The 17,208-nt window shown below is 39.9% G+C and overlaps 1 protein-coding gene across 1 annotated transcript in view; it reads left to right on the forward strand.

The window, feature by feature from the left end:
• The window catches only part of GPRIN3 (GPRIN family member 3), a 73,659-nt gene that overhangs the window by 1,349 nt on the left and 55,102 nt on the right, over window positions 1-17,208 (forward strand). The gene's annotated exons all lie outside the window — the stretch shown is intronic.

The raw sequence follows: 17,208 nt of genomic DNA on the forward strand, positions 1-17,208 counted from the left end.
CCTTGGATATGCTCTATCTATTAATAAATATTTTTCACACCACATTTATTAAAGATCCATTGGATCATGTTTTCATTTTGTTTTTGCAAAGAATCTGGGTCATGGTGGGACTGGAGGAAACTGAAGTGTTTACAACACCAGCAAGATTTGGAGAGAGAGTTGATTAAGGCTTTAGCTTCATGAAATATTTACACATCTCTTGCGTGGGCTTTTGTTTGCTCTTGTTGGTACTGCTGCATATTTTACTTTGATAATGCTTTGAGTGTACTTCTTTTGAATGTGCTTATTTTCCAGTTATAAACTCTTCTTTCTTTTCCATTGTGTTCACCACTGGCCTGCCCTAAGTAGCAGCTGTGGGAATAAAGATACATGAGTCACAGCATAAAGAAGAAAATCTTCTCTGTTGCTATCTGGGAATGGCAGGAGTTTGTATTAGGGAATATTCTTTTCAAATAGGATTGCAAAGAACATTTTTCAAGAGCTTTCCTGCTTTTAGTTTGTTGGCAGGGTGGGGGGTAGATTGTTGATTCATAAACAGAAAAAATTAGTAATTGCCATGGCAAGCCTAGATATTATATCATTGGAATTTATTCTGGAAATAGTGCAAAGGAACTTATAAAGATTCATGCAGAATGTATGTGTGAGACTTCACCTAATCACTAACTAGACTAATGAAAATGATGAGGACAAGATCGCAAATGCATAGCTTCACGTGGGAAATGGAGATCTGAGGCATGGTCAGAACCCCCAGGGTGGGTTTCAACCAGCAGTTTTAAAATCTGAGTGATTTTTTTAAATTGCCTCAGTACACTTGCCCAATATACTAAATTATTTGTCCCTTCCAAATACCATTGTTTGTGCCCTAAATAAAGTTGAAAGAATATATTAGACACAGCTATCCTTCACTTTATGAATTTCCAGTCACAAAATCTGCACCCTACAGGGGAACACTAAAATCGTGGTCATAGAATCATAAAGTCATGAATGATTGGCCTTGGAGGGTCAAGACACACAATTCCAATCCCAGATCACACTCAGGCTTTTTCAGTGGCCGTTCTTTATGCGGTCACTTGTTGATTCATTTATGCCTTCTCCGTACTTTTATCCTGAATTCAACATGGCCCTAGATTGCAGAATAGAAGAGTCTCAGCCTATAAAACTCGGGAGGGAGGGAGGAAGAGCTAGTTCAGTGCTTGATGGGGAGAGCACAGGGTGCTATGAAAGTGACATTGTGGGAGAGGAGAGGAGTAAGGACAGTTCCCAGGGATTTGAAGGATGAGGAACTAGCCTAGTAAAGAGGACAAAGAACGGCAATCCTTGTATAGGGACCAAAATATACAGAGGCTGAAGAAGAACACGTAGTTCTAGGTGGCTGAAAAACTGAGGAGATGAAGATGGAAAGATGGGGATAGACAAGGAAGTGGATACATCTTCAAACTGAAGTCCGGAAGAGCTGTTAACTCATTTGATCCAGACGAGTTAGGTAAATACATTCATACTGAAGCTCTGTGTTGTTCACATTACCCAAGTTTATCTCCTTTAAATGCCTAGAAACCATATTTACTTGAATTTATAATAGCCTGATTAAAAGATATGTCATTAAGAAAGTCAGAATTCTCTGTGCCTAAATGTCTTCATCCACGAAATGTCTACCACCTACTGTGCATATTGTGAAAATAAAAGAAAATGAGGGAATGGAGATTTGAGTTTTAACAAAACTCAGGGAATCTTATCTTTTGACCAGCAGTGCTCAGGGCAAAAGAATGGAAAATACTATATATTCCAAGCATTTAATTGTCCCAGATGACTCCAAAAGGCAAAAAAAAAAAAAAAAAATGTAATGCTAGAAAAGTCAGAGGCCAATGGCGACAGATAATTGTAATTTTTTTTAAGTAAAGGAAATATATATAGCAGTCCCAGAGTAATCAACTGGTCACAATCCACTGTGAGGTCAGTTTACTGGGTCTGATAGCATTTTTATTTTCAAAGTACAAAACAGAGTAAAACAATAGAAGGGTGAATAAATATTGTTCTTGTAACAGTATATGTGGACTATGGTAAAGTGGATATCATATCATGCATCATTTTAAAAAGTCTGAAAGCTGCTGCTTTAAGTGATACAAAGAAGAGATGCTTCCAGTTTGCAAGTCACCTAGAGATCTACTACACAAGCATTTATACCATATTCTGAATAGCAATCAGAATATAGGGCTTCCCTTGTAGCTCAGTCAGTAAAGAATCTGCCTGCATTGCAGGCGCCCTGGGTTTGATCCCTGGGTTGGGTAGATCCTCTAGAGAAGGAAATGGCAACCTACTCTGGTATTGTTGCCTGGAGAATCCCATGGACAGAGGAGCCTGGTGGACTACAGTCCATGGGATTGCAAGAGTCAGACACAGCTTAGTGACTAAACCACTGAAGAGCAAACTTGTCTTGAGAAAGGCAAGTCATCATAATTTACCAGTAAACTCATGGCAGTAAAGTCAGAAGACAGGGAGATCCTTGGGAACTGCATTAATTTAGAAAAGTTCAAAGTGGAGGTAAAACTTAAGGTAGTCTATGAAAGATGGATGGATCCAGGTGGGCAGTGAGGAAGAGATGGTGATATAGGAGGAGGAAGTAAAGAAGGAGGTGGCGATATGTGAGATTTATTTAAAAATCATTTTAAAAAGAAAAAAATGAGTTATCAAGGTGGGGGCAGAAAATAACAGCAGAATTTCTGTTTGGACTAAAATACGACTCAAAAATTGTTATTTTCTATCTAAGGTTTCTTTTCTCAGTCCTACTACTTTAAGAAAGCTAAACAGAAAGGCCATAACGTCAGTCACTTATCTATTATTTTCTGCCATATTTTTTATTTCTTTTGCAATAATTTACTGGCTAAGCCTTGCTTCAAATGAATTTAATTGTTGAACTACTGAAATTATATGACACACCATGATACAGCATGATTATTTCATTTCTCAGAACACAAGTATAGCCTTTGGCACAGAGGGCCAAGGGTCATCAAGTGGCTGTCTTACATGAAGCAAACCCTGCTTCTGTTGTCAGCACTCTTTCCTGAGTGCCTTATAGGTGTAGCCTCCCATGCTCGATACTGGCAGCTCTGTGAGGATGGATCAGACCACCTGATACTCAGAATCCCAAAAGGAAGGGCAGAAACTGCCAGACTTTCTTTTCCAGTTGCTCTATGACTTGTCCATTGTTTTAATTAAATCTGTAAATATATCTGTATGCATTTTGAGAAATTAACATCTACTGTAACTAAACAGTTATTTTACAAAGGTAAAATCAGAGAAGAAAGTGCGTTATGTGTGTTTCTGAAAACTTTTGGCGGGCTTCTCTCAGCTCTTTCTGTCCTTTCTAAGCAATAAAACAATCTTAGGAATTTGATATCCTCTTGAATAAACCTGTACATTTAACCAAAAGAACCATTGCCAGTTAAAAATAGAGCCTCATGTGCTTCAATTAGTTGACTTGGAAGGCAATCAAATATGGAAATTCACTTTTTATAAGTATGTCTCGGACTTCTCTTTCATCTTTCTCCACTTCAGAATGTTTACATTAGTGGTAATCTAAGTTTTTTGCATGAGTCAAGTCTGAGATAATAAAAACATGTAGAGGCTGCATTTGAGTTGAAAAGGCATTTGTTAAATTTCATGGAGGAAGACATAAATACATACATATATATACATACTGTTACAATTCAAAGTACTGTCTTGAATGCCAGTGAGAAAAATTTTCACAGCTTTCGATCTGGGCATGTTACAGTTGGCAATACAATAGCAGCTTTCTAATTTTACATGCCTGTAATTAGACTGACAGCTTTATTTTGAAGCTAGCAGCATAACTGAGGGCCTGAATTATTATTTCCAGTCAGTAATAACTGACCCTTAGCTGGAGGGTTAGATGCTGTGACCTATGGAACCTGAATCTGTAGGTAGGGCTTAGAGATCTGTATTCTATAATAGTTAACAAAGGATTTCAGTCCAGTTGTGGACACTCCTGTTTGTGTCCAGCCTTTACTTATAAGGAAGAGGAAAGATTACAGATGAGTCCCAGAGAAGTTAATGAATTGTCCTAAACCAATGGGGCAAAACAACCTAGACCTCAGCTTTCTAGTTCACTGATCCTCTGCAGAGGGGAGGAGGAGCAGGATCTGCAGGAAGGCTCTGAAGGGCTCCTGAGTGGGAGGGGGAGGGAAAGCCAATTACTCCTGCCGCTTTCTTCCTGGACTGTGAGTCACTACAGCGATCTCTGTCTCAAGGGTCTAATGAGGCAGAAGAATTTTGAGGATCTACTGTGTGATCTGAGACCAGGCACTTTCTTGGCCTCACAAATCAGATTCAATTTTAAAATGTGAATTCTTGGGTCCTAAACCTCGTAGATCCCCAAGCCATCCCTAGGGAGATTGCTTTAGTCAGTAGTCACAGCCTGTGACACTAGCAGAACCGAGCAAATCCTGAAAAAACTCAAGACTAGAGAGTGAAAATCTATGAAGTCACAAGCGCCTTGAGGGACCTCAGGACTGTTGCTAATTCAGTAATGGAAAGCTGGACAGAGACCTCCAGAGCTCCTTAAAAAATCACATTTGCATCTACTAATTTTCTGGAGGGAAAGGAGTTAGAGAGAACACCTTTTTTTTTTTTCTTTTTCTTAAGCCTTAATTGCAAATGGTTCAACAAAGTAAGAGATCTAGTTTAGGGGTTATTAATCAAGATGGTTTATGTGAATAGATTCTTGATTTTTTTCCAGAATATTGACTTCTAAACAGACTCAAATTAAGCTAACCATATTGTGTCTATGGGAGATTCTTTCTTTATAACATAAAACTTGGAGTAAATGAAATGCTTGAAGGAGTTAACTGTGTTCAGTATATTTTCTGAGTAATAACAGCATCTTTTTGTTTGAATTCTTGTTGAAATTTTTTCTGAAATATAATACCCTATGCTTGTGTGTCTGCCTTAATAAAGACCATGTGGCAAATATTATCAGGATTCAGAATTTTGCATCACCTCTGGGTTTTTATTCTGAATTATATCTGTGTAGGACAGGGCTCCTAAATATAACATAGGATTTGTGAACTGTTTTTTATTCATTCTGATGTAAGTGTGTTTTTTCATGATGTTCTTTAAAAAATTTTGTTGTTCAAAAATGCAAAAGATATTTGATTCATTGTGGGTTTTACTTTGTTGGACTTTGGTCTTTGCTTTTGCCGTTACATCATTTTGGAATGCTTATTTCTTCATCTGAAATTAGTTTCTCAATCCCCTCAAAACATGGTTTAAAGCTCAATTCAACAAACTTGCCACGCTTCTTTAGACCTGTTTCTAACTACTATTTTATACATGAATTTGTAATTTATCCTTACTTGTGTTATTCTCTAAGCATGCCTTCCTTTGAATCCTGTAAATGATTTCTCCTTGAAATAGGCAAGCAAAAAATGAAGTGACTAGAATTTTAATGCTAAAGAGAACTTTAATCAGAGCTAAGGTTAATAAATCGATGTACATTTCTCCATGCATCCTTGAATGAGTAAAAATTGCTTATGACAGATGGGTGTGGAAGACTGGCCTTGTTTTCGTGTTGAACAAGTTCTGAAAGCAGTCAGAGAACAGAAGGAAATCTGTCAGGGTCAGGGTCAGGGGCTAAGCTCTGGCTGAGTGAAAATGCCTCTGCCTTTTCCTTTCACTTGGGGGGTGATTTCTTGTCTGCATATGTAGATTCTCAGAGCGGGAGAATCTTTGTCAGGAGCATCTGAGGGGCCTGGTGTGCTCCACTTAAAGCTCTTGATGTGTGTGTGTGCTGTGTATGTGTGCTAAGTTGCTTCAGTCGGATTCTTTAGTGCTGAGCCTCCACGGAAGCCTGAGAATGTAGGTACTCGATCAGAAACTGAAAACTGGCCAGCAGGAAGATCATGTTCTATCTGATCTGCAGGTATTTCTTTTTTAATTAAGCCAATACCTAAAAATAAGAAGATCTATTATAAAAATGAAACACCAACCCACACTCTCTAAGCCAGAGTTGAGCAACAGTATGTGCCTTTATTACACTTCAGACCCCACTGCTCCCTATTGTCTCCCTGACACAAACTGCGTATAATCCCTTGTACTCAACAGCTTCCCTTAGTTGTGTGAGCTATAGATACTGGGTTCTCAAAGCCTGAACTAGATGTTTTCTGAGTACCACTGAGCTCTCCAGTGCTCTGAGTGAGTTCATGAAATTGGTGGGACTCTACAGAGTAGAGAGATTATTGTGCAGTGTATAGTTAATTCCTATACACTCTCATGAGAATCTGAACAGTTCTCATCATCAAAATATGTAGATTCTGTGAAAGGGTAATGAATGCAAACTGAGTTTACCTGGTCTGTTAAGAACAGACTAATGGAAATTTTTGTTTGCTTGCATGCTTTTTATGGTACCACACTGCACAATACAAAACAAAGAAACAAAAAGTTTGATCAGTTATCAGTTTTACATTGGGTTGCTTTATGTATTGAAGTACAGTTGAATTATAATACTGTGTTAGTTTAAGGTATACAGTAAAGTGATTCAGTTATGTGTGTGTGTGTGTATTCCTTTTCAGATTCTTTCTCCTTCTGGGCTATTACAAAATATTCAGTATAATTCCCTGTGCTATATAGTAGGTCCTTGTTGGTTAGCTTTATATATTTTTAATGCACCATATCTTTGTTTTATACACAACTCTTTCTGTAGACACTACACGTGTGTAGCCTCCTGAAAGCCCAAAGCATATCTCAAGCTTTCAGTGGATGGTGTATTCTGTTTGGTAGACTGGGCAGTTGAGAATAAACTGTCAGGGGTGGTATTGACTTGTATCCCAGTTTGTGACTGCGTCTGTGCATTTGAAGAAGGGTCATCTAATGACGGTGGTTGGTGATGATTCCAACCCATGGCTACAGTGGCCCGAATCCCTGTGCAGCCTGACCACTACACTGTGCGGAACTGTTCTGTTAATATGGCTGAAAATGAAGTGACCCTGTCAGCGTTGATTTATTCATGTTGCAAATAAAAGCAGTTGCCCTTTGGAGACAACAGACAGAAAACAAACGCAAGCAGATCCCTGAAGTAGAGAAAGCTCTTCCCAGCTCTCTGACATCTCTCCTACTTTCTCAACTTCAGCTGCCACTCTCCTTCCTCGTGCACACTTCATGCCTGCCACCCCCACATCGTGCCTCCCACTTTACTTCTAAAAACATCCTCGCACCTAATTATTAATCCCAAAGTGTCGGTGCTTCGGCAGCTTCTCTCCAAGAAGACAGTGCTGAGAATAGTATCAATGGAGGCCAGCAGAGGACACGGTGCCACATCAACTGCATGCTTCCTTGGGACAGAGTGTATTTCCTTCTAGAATACTGTCTAAGTCTTTAAGTAATAGGCATCATATCCCCTGAAGTATACTGATAATATATATAAAACCAGAGGTGTCCAGTGACTTAAATTGACTTACACTAAAACTTCTATGTTCTCTTATGAAACTGTCCTCCTTTTCCCCTGGTGGTTATTTTGACGTTTAAAATTGCAGCGATGGGCTTTTAAAGATCATCCCTCTGGGGTTTGTGGCTTTTGAGTGCTAGGTCCAGGTCTCAGGAGGGATGATAAGTTAGTAATCTGAATTGGACTGGGTTGAGGGTACATCAGTACTTCCGTTTGGTAAATCAAATAAAAACATGCCTCAAACTGGAAAGAGGAATTCATTTAGGAGCTGAAGTACAGAATGTGAGAAGGGATTGGCAGAAGGCCCTGATTTAAGGAAGACAGATGTTTGGATCATTTAGTAAGTTGGATGTTGAATAAAGTAGGACCCTGTGCTATATGCTAGGGATTCAGAGTTGGATAAAACACAGTCTGAATTCTCAAATAATTCCCAGACTACTGGATTAGATAAATTTATTGATAAACGTGGCTCAGCAAAGTGACACTGGGCTCTTTTCCTGGTCAGGATCTCCAGGAATTCCCCCAGTAGCCTAACAACCAGGCTCCTTTCTCAGTCCCAACCACACACACCCCCGTGCCTCCCTCTTCCTTACTTAGGCCCTAGTGATTCAGATCACTCCGTCCATCTTCACAGCTTCACTACTTGTTCATCACACCTGGGTTCTTTTTTTCCCCAGCCAGGTCAACATGAAAACTGGAAGTCTTTCCCCCCACTGTACTTCCCTTCATGAATTTGAAAATAAAAGTGCAGACACATGTATTTTCAACTTTATCTTACTAAAAACAACTAAGAAACAGAGGATCACAAGAGTGACCAAGATGGGGTAGATAGAAGATCAAGAAACTTCTTCTGCGTTTCTACTGCTGGCTTGTCTGAATACTGTAGGGAGTTTCCTCCCCGTGAGTACGTTAAGAAACTCTGTGTAACTCCATCCCCTCTCTTTTTTTTCTGTTCAGGAAAACATCTACAAATGCAAGTGAGGTGAATGAGAGTAACATTATTATAGAAGTGACTTTATTATTGAGATCAGCATAGTTGACATTAGAGAGAACTGCTTTAATTATTCTTTTAATAAATCATTTACTGTCATTGATACTTTATCTTTGCTCATAAACTGTTTGTGATACACTAGTGAATTATTAGATGGTTTAAAGGTCATGGTTTCAGAGTATTGCTTAGATTCTCAGGGATCACGTCCACCCTGGGGGGATGACTTTGAGTTAGATCATTACTGGGTTGTGTACCCACTTCGGGGTACTGAAAATACCCGGCTGTTTTCATAGTTGCTTGGCAAAATGCCTCATACCCTCATGCTGTCTTTTGTTTTTAAGGTGGTGCTCACCACTTTCCCCTGGTTTTCCTCTTCAGAGATAGGACCCTGGAAGTTCAGATGATAATCCATGTCTCTGCAAAGCCCTGGTGAATGAGCCCATCTCTTTGCATTTGCCCCTACTTACAGAACTTCCTAGCCTTGTTGCCTAGAAGGCAGTAGTGCAGGGAGAAGGGGGACGGTACCTGGATTACAGAACTAATGATGATGAGTGGAGAGAACAAAAGGCCAGCCAGACACAAGAGAGAAGAGGAATCTAAGTGGGATAAATAGGAGCAAGAGACCAAAGGACCCACTCAGGCCACTTTGTCATCTTGGTTCCGGCACATGAGAGGATGGAATACATTTCTTTTTCCCTATTTGCTTTCCACTGTAAGGAAACTAAACATGAGCAGGTTGTCCTGTGCGTAGCCTCTCAGTTGTGTCCTACTCTTCGCGTTCCCATGGACTGTAGCCTGCCAGACTCATCTGTCTAAGGGGATTCTCCAGGAAAGAATACTGGAGTGGGTTACCAAGCCCTCCTCCAAGGTATCGTCCCAACCCAGGGATTGAACCCAGGACTCCCACGTGGCAGGTGGATTCTTTACCGACTGAGCCACCAGGGAAGATTATAGGTTGGTATAATTAATGACCTCCAACTCTTTCAAAACTTCATTCTTTAGGCTTGTCTGCCAGTGGCATCTGCTAAACTCATTTCTCATTTGAACAAATCTATGAGGTTGGACTTCCCTGGTGGCTCAGTGGTAAAGAATCCACCTGCCCTTGCAGGAGATGCGAGTTTAATCCTCGGGTCAGGAATCCTCTGGAGAAGGAAATGGCAACCATTCCAGTGTTCTTGCCTGGGAAATCCCACAGACAATGAGCCTGGCAGGTTATAGTTCATGGGTTCGCAAAGAGTTGGACATGACTGGGCAACTACACAACAACAACATGAGGTTTGTATAATACTATTATCTCCCCCATTTTGGGGAGGAGGAAACAGATTAAACAACATGCCCAAAGTCCCTCAGATACTAAGTGATGGAGCTGAGAATCCAGAGTTGTCTAACTTCAAAGGCTACACCCTTTAGCACTATGCTGTGTACCTTGCAGTATATTAATATGAGTGTTATTAATACTGTGGGTCAAAGTATGAGGAAGGAACAGGATTTTACAGACTGCTTTTTCCCAGCTCAGATTTCATTTTGTGTTATTTAAAAAGAAAACGTGAAAGCTTCTAGATCAGTGATAAGTCATTCTTTTAGCAAACAGGGTGAGCTCAAGGACAAACATTTTAAGTTAAAACTTCATAAATCATAGTATAGGCAGAAAAATTGCAGAACAAAATGTCTTATCAGAATATCCAGGTGACACATATGTTGTACAGACAACACGTCTTTGTTTCTTGAAAGAAAAGCCAAATAATATTCTACACAGTCACATTTACACATGTGCACATACACACATATAACAGGAAAGAAAACCAGGCAAGTCTGTGTTTAGCTTTACCTCTGGACTTTGGACCTAGAAACTATTTATAGAACTAGAGTTTCCGTGATTGATGTTTTAATCACAGACAGTCATTTACTTATGAAAGTGAGCAATTCCTTATTATAGCTTGCCGCTAAGTGTTCTAATTGCAGACTGAAGGATGAACAAAAGGTAATCTATGCACAGGAGGCCCATTTGAGACAAGTTTCTTCTTAAAACTCTATTTCTAATAAACTAATGGTGCTTGACAGGAGGATGACTATACATAGATTTGTCTGTTTTGAACATGAAAATTCACTCATTGGTTTAAAGTCATGATTTCTGCTTTAATTTTTTAAGTATTAATAATAAGCAATTAATTTTTTTCTAGTTAAAAATAAAAACAAAACAGAACTCCCCTACAGGCACTAGGCTTATTGCTGGACTCTTACCATCAATCTGGAATGTCTTTACCACTTGGTGTTGTTTCAGAACCCAAACTCTGTTCCAGAGTGTGGCACAGTAGAATGCATTGCTTTTCAAAGTGCAAGAGATTTCTACCAGTGACCTGTGAAATGATCTTAGGTAGTATACATATTTACTTTGTATTGAATAGCTACGAATTTATCTTAGTAGAAAAATCCTTAGAATAAATTTTAACGTATATATTTTTAAGTATGCTACATGAAAAATATATAACTGACACAACAAAACTGTGACTTTACAGGTACCACTTCCTAAGGCTTAGCTAGTATTTTTAACTAGTGCACCAGTTACATTCAATTGAATGAAAAATATTAAGTAAAAAAATAATTTAGATAAGAGGGCTTCCCTGGTAGCTCAGTTGGTAAAAAAATATGCCTGCAATGCAGGAGACCCTGGTTTGATTCCTGGGTTGGGAAGATCCTCTGGAGAAGGGATAGGCTACCTATTCCAGTTTTCTTGGGCTTCCCTTGTGGCTCAGCTGGTAAAGAATCTGTCCACAATGCGGGAGCCCTCGGTTCGATCCCTGAGTTGGGAAGATCCCCTGGAGAAGAGAAAGGCTACCCGCTCCAGTATTCTGGCCTGAAGAATTCCATGGGGTCACAAAGAAAACTATTAAGTAAAATATTTTTAAAATGAAAATATTAAGTGAAAAATCATTTAGATAAGAAGTACATAAAAGAGAATTCATGAGAGAGGTACACAAATGTCACAATCTATGCAGGTGGCATATGAAACTATGTCATTGCCCAAGGCATCTCAGATTCGCTCTAGAAATGGGAAGGTTGGTCCGGAAATCCCTGGGATCAACTCTAGCTCTAAAGCACAATTATTTTTAACAGGCTTGCATTTTTTTCTTTATCCTTGGGCCCATTTACTGAATTTTCAGTCTTTCAGCCTTTTCTGGATCTTAAAGATATCCATCTTATCTGCCCCCCTCTTCTGTCCGCACCAAGCACTCATGCATGCATTCATTTATGCCAGGTACTCCTGAAACAAATATTCTATGGAGAACTTACATACTAGGTAATGTGGGCAAACGGAAAGCTATACAATTCTATACCCTTGACTTCATTCTTAAATGAGTATATCTGTCTGTGGTTCCCACTAAAGTTAAAACCCCCAGAAACGCTGGACTTCTGTCATAATCTTTTCTTTGTACTTCCTGAATGACTAAGAGATCCTCAATGGAAAGTCCCTTCATTGATAAAAGCACATTATCAAGGCTCATATTACAAATTGAAAACATGTGCTGTGTAAATCCTGAGTAGGATTATATATGAGAATAGAAAAAAAGGACTTTCTATATTTCATAACTAGAATGGTCTAATGCTTGGGCCATTTTGAACATGAAGGGAAAAATATAGTACTTTTTCTATTGAGGGTAATACAGTTGGTTGTCTAGACATTTTTACAGGTCTGAGTGGAATGAGGAGTTTTAACACATCAGGTGTTTTTTAATTCAGTGACATTGAGGGAGGAATTGAGTTTCAGCAGTGTTTACTGTTTTTCTGTATAATTTACCTCCAAACACATAATGCTTAGTCACTTATCATGTCTGACTCTGCGACCGCATGGACTGTAACCCTCCATGCTGCTCTGTCCATGGAATTTTCCAGGTAAGAATACTGGATTGGGTTGCCACTTCCTACTCTAGGGGCTCTTTTCAACCCAGGGATTAAACCTGTGTCTCCTGCATTGATGGGTGGATTCTTCACCACTGAGCCACCTGGGAAGCCCAAACACAGAGTTATGGTGTAACTATTATTATCACTATTTTTCTTTGGGAATTTGTCCTTGAGAAACATTTGAGAAAGTGTTGTAAAGCACCTGAGTGTGGTGAGTATAAATTGTCACAAACATCTGTGTGATGTCAGTAGAGTTCTTTTATGCTTGCCAGCAATTCATAAGATTTTCCTATACTGGTAAAAAGGATATAGCTGTGGTTTCCTGCTGGGGTTTCTATATAATAGTGAGAAAAGCATCAGAGGATCAGTTCGTTGTGGTCGTTCATGCACTGCTGCTCTTTTCTCTTTTGCAAAAAAACAGGAAGTTGAAGTATACTTTACTCAGTTCAAGTATGTTTAATAAGGACTTATCCATGTCCTCCTCTTTGGAGGATATAAAGATGAAAAATGCCTTTAAAGACCATAAACTCTTAATATTAAGAAAAAGTAAAGAGGTTGATGCACATACATTGTTATTAAAAACTGTGAAATTGTTTTCAAAATTGTAATGTTTATGTTTTATCTTAGCATATATAAGATTCCAAATGTCATATTGAAACATATTTTGAAGACACAGCTAGTTAAAAACAGGTGGTTTTTTTTTTAAACAGGTGGTTTTTAATGCTAGTAATTACACCAAAGTTCAAATTATAATAGTTTCTCAGTTCTTCTGTATTCTCTAGTGATAGCCCAAAATCTTGATTTCCTAGCCCAGTAATTTTGAGGGGAATTGGGCAGAAGAGCATTGTCCAAGTCCTTTTCTCAAAGACAAAGTAAAATGATGTACTTGGATTTAATAAATCAGTATGATTGCACTTAACACTATTATACATTTAAAAAGAAAGAAAGCCATGCACAAAAAGAATATTTGCAACCAAGTATGTATTCTGACTGGAGAAGGAAATAGCAACCCACTCCATATTCTTGCCTGGAAAATTCCATGGACGGAGAAGCCTGGTAGGCTACAGTCCATGGGGTCTCAAAGAGTCGGACACGGCTGAGCGACTTCACTTCACTTCACTTCATGTATTCTGAATGGGGCTTCCCAGGCGGCTCAGTGGTAAAGAATTCGCCTTCCAATGCAGGAGAGGCAGGAAATGTGGGTTCGATCCCTGGGTTGGGAAGATCACCTGGAGGAGGCAATGGCAACCCACTCCAGTATTCTTGCCTGGAGAATCCCATGGACAGAGAAAGCCTAATGGGCTGCAGTCCGTAGGGTCGCAAAGGGTCAGGCATGACTGAGCAACTGAGTGTGCTTGCGCAAGTATTCTGAATAAAAATGATTTAATGGAAACTGTATCAGTTAGGAAACCAGTACTGTATGGTACTGAGCACCGAAGAACTGATGCTTTTGAACTGTGGTGTGGAGAATACTATTGACAGTCCCTTGGACTACAAGGAGATCCAACCAGTCCATTCTAAAGGAAATCAGTCCTGAATATTCATTGGAAGGACTGATGCTGAAGCTGAAACTCCAATACTTTGGCCACATGATGCGAAAAACTGACTCATTCGAAAAAGACCCTGGTGCTGGGAAAGACTGAAGGAAGGAGGAGAAGGGGAGAACAGAGGATGAAATGGTTGGATGGCATCACCGACCCAATGGACATGAGTTTGAGTAAACTCCAGGAGTTGGCGATGAACAGGGAGGCCTGGTGTGCTGCAGTCCAGACTCTTGGGGTTGCCAAGAGTCGTGAAGAGTCACAAAGAGACATGAGTGAGCAACTGAGCTGACTGACCACAATGGTGATATGGAATAATGGATTTATTATAAATTTTAGACCTAGCACAATTGTGGCAGCTTATAGAAAAGTTTATGAGAAGTAGTTGCTTTTGCATCTGGTATTGGGTCTGAAGTCATCATAGGTCAACAGAGCTGGTGTGTTGTGTGTGTGTTAGTCAGTCATGTCTGACTCTTTGTGACCCTGTGGATTGTAGCCCGCCAGGCTCCTCTGTCCACAGAATTCTCCAGGCAAGAATACTGGAGTGGGTAGCCATTTCCTTCTTCAGGGGATGTTCCTGATCCAGGGATGGAATCCAGGTCTCCTGAATTGCAGGCGGATGCTTTGCCATCTGAGCTACTAGGGAAGCCCTAACAGAGCTGGTAGTAGGAAGAAAAGCTGGATGTTAAGTGAGGACAGGCAAAGGCAGACTGGAAGTTACATCAGACAACTGTCCCATCCAGCCCCAGTGATCTGGGAGAACTGTGGAAGGAGCTGGCACTCTGTATTGCAAAGCTGTTTGTGCACCTGACCCAGAAGGTGAAGATGGGGATCTATGTGCTCAGTCATGTCCAACTCTTTGTGACCCCGTGGACCGTAGTCTACCAGGCTCCTCTCCCCATGGGATTTTCCAGGCAAGAATACTTGAGCGGGTTGTCATTTCCTTCTTCATGGGATGTGGATTTGGTGGGAGGCAGAGAACCACAACCTGGCTGCTACTTGACTTCACCAAGGTGAACTGGAAGATCTGTGCCCAGCACCTGCCCTTCTTAGAACAGTAACCCTACTGCTTCACTTCTGCCTTCCAGAGCTCACCTAGATTTTCCTTGTAGCCAAGTGTGATGAAGAAACATTTAGAGAAGAGAATTCTGGAAATGGGTTTCCATCTAAGCTAAATTGGCAGCTGGTACAAAACCATCATGGAAACTAGTCAATAAATAGAGAAATGTCTAAGGTCAGAGAGCGCCTTGTTTTTGAGTTCTGAGAGAATCCTTTAAACTAAAGGACTCAGGTTCCAGTCTGCTCATGGATTATGTTTAAGACGTTTTCTTCTATTTATACAAATTTTCTTCTGCATGCAACTATGAGTTGTTGGTTTACTTACACTCAAAGACTAAAGCTTCAAAAGTAGTATCTATTAAAAAAAAGTTCCTGGATTCATGTCATTTAAGCCACTGAGCTCATCACTTCAAAATATATATCATCTTGCAATGCAGAAGTTAATGAGATTAACTCAGCACATGGCTGAATGATGTAATGATGAACATATTTTCTGCCACAATAGATTCCAAACTCCATTTTTAGATTTCCGTAGGTGCTATAGAAGGTTCATATAATATAATGTTACAGAAAAGAAAAGGCTCATTTAGAGATAAGCTGCCTTCTCCACCTCTTTGCAACCCCATGGACTGTAGCCCACCTGGCTCTTCTGTCCATGGAATTTTCCAGGCAAGAATAATGGAGTGGATAGCCATTTCCTTCTCCAGGGGATTTTCCCAACCCAGGGATCAAACCTGGGTCTCCTGCATTGCAAGCAGATTACCATCTGAACCACCAGGGAAGCCCAATGTAGCATGTGTAATTTGCCTATTGTTGCAGATCTCTGCACTTGGGTTAGGGTGACAGTGTACTATATATACAGAGGTAGCTAAGATTTACTCAGTCGCTTCAGTCATGTCTGACTCTTTGGGACCCTGTGGACTGTAGCATGCCAGGTTCCTCTGTCCATGAGAGTCTCCGGGCAAGAATACTGGAGTGAGTTGCCATGCCCTCCTCCAGAGGATCTTCACAACCCAGGGGTCAGACCTACGTCTCCTGCATCTTCTGCATTGCAGGCAGATTCTTTACTGCTGAGCCACTGAGGAAGCCCAAGATTTACTTCTTACCAAGAATAAATCTGTAATCTAGTGAGAGAGATAATACAGAGATTCAAGTGAGGGAGAGGAGCAAGTGTTTAATGTGGGCCCAATATGGAAGTGGAAATATTCTGGTTCTAAAAAGATGAAGTTGTAAAATCCTGTCCCACACTATGCATCTAGAATGATGAGGACAAAACAAAGACTTGACAATACCAAGTGCTGGCAAAGATGTGGTGTAACTGGAACTCTCACATGTCACCAGTGGGAATATACAACGGTACAGTGACTATGGAACGTACTTTGGCAGTTGCTTATAGAATTAAACATTCAGTTACCCCATGATCTGGCACCTCCACTCCTATTAACTGAAGTGAAATTAAAACCTACAGTAACCCAAAGATCTATTTCTAGTGGCTTTATTCATAATTGCCAAAACAAGACATACTGAAAACATAGCTCAATTAGAGAATGTCTAACCAAACACTGGCACACTTGTGCAGTGGAATACTATCCAGCAGTGGAAAGGAAGAAATTATTGATACAACCAACAGCACAGATGAATTTCAAATATATTATGCCAAATAAAGAAGCCAGTCTGAAATAGCTCTGTACTTTTACTGTTATGTGACAATCTGGAAAAAGCAAAGTCAGAAGTGGAAAACAAATGAGTGGTTAAGAGTGGGGGAGAATTTGACTACAAATGAATGGTCAGTAGTCAAGGACTTTCTTTGGGGAATGATAGGATAGTTTTGTATCTTGACTGTGGTGGTGGTTATATAGCATTTATCAAAACTCCGCAGAAGTACAGAACAGACTTTTGAACTCTGTGGGAGAAGGTGAGGGTGGGATGTTTCGAAAGAACAGCATGTATATTATCTGTGGTGAAACAGATCACCAGCCCAGGTGGGATGCATGAGTCAATAGAATTGTACCCCCAAAAAGTAAATACTACTGTACATATATTTTTTTAAATTCTTAAATTCAGCTTTGAATCATGGTCTAGAGTTTAACATCCTCTTTGTTCTGAGATTAGAAAATCAGGCCATATGGAAAAGATGCTAATCCTATTCTCTGTTTATTGACATAGAAAAATGTGCAGACTGAATAGATTTGTGCTCTGATGTCCAGAAATCTTGGGTTAGTTTAGATCTCAAAACTCTCTTTAAATGGATGGAGACAGGG

The sequence above is a fragment of the Muntiacus reevesi genome, chromosome 16 (genome assembly GCF_963930625.1).
Source record: "Muntiacus reevesi chromosome 16, mMunRee1.1, whole genome shotgun sequence".
Lineage (NCBI taxonomy): Eukaryota > Metazoa > Chordata > Mammalia > Artiodactyla > Cervidae > Muntiacus > Muntiacus reevesi.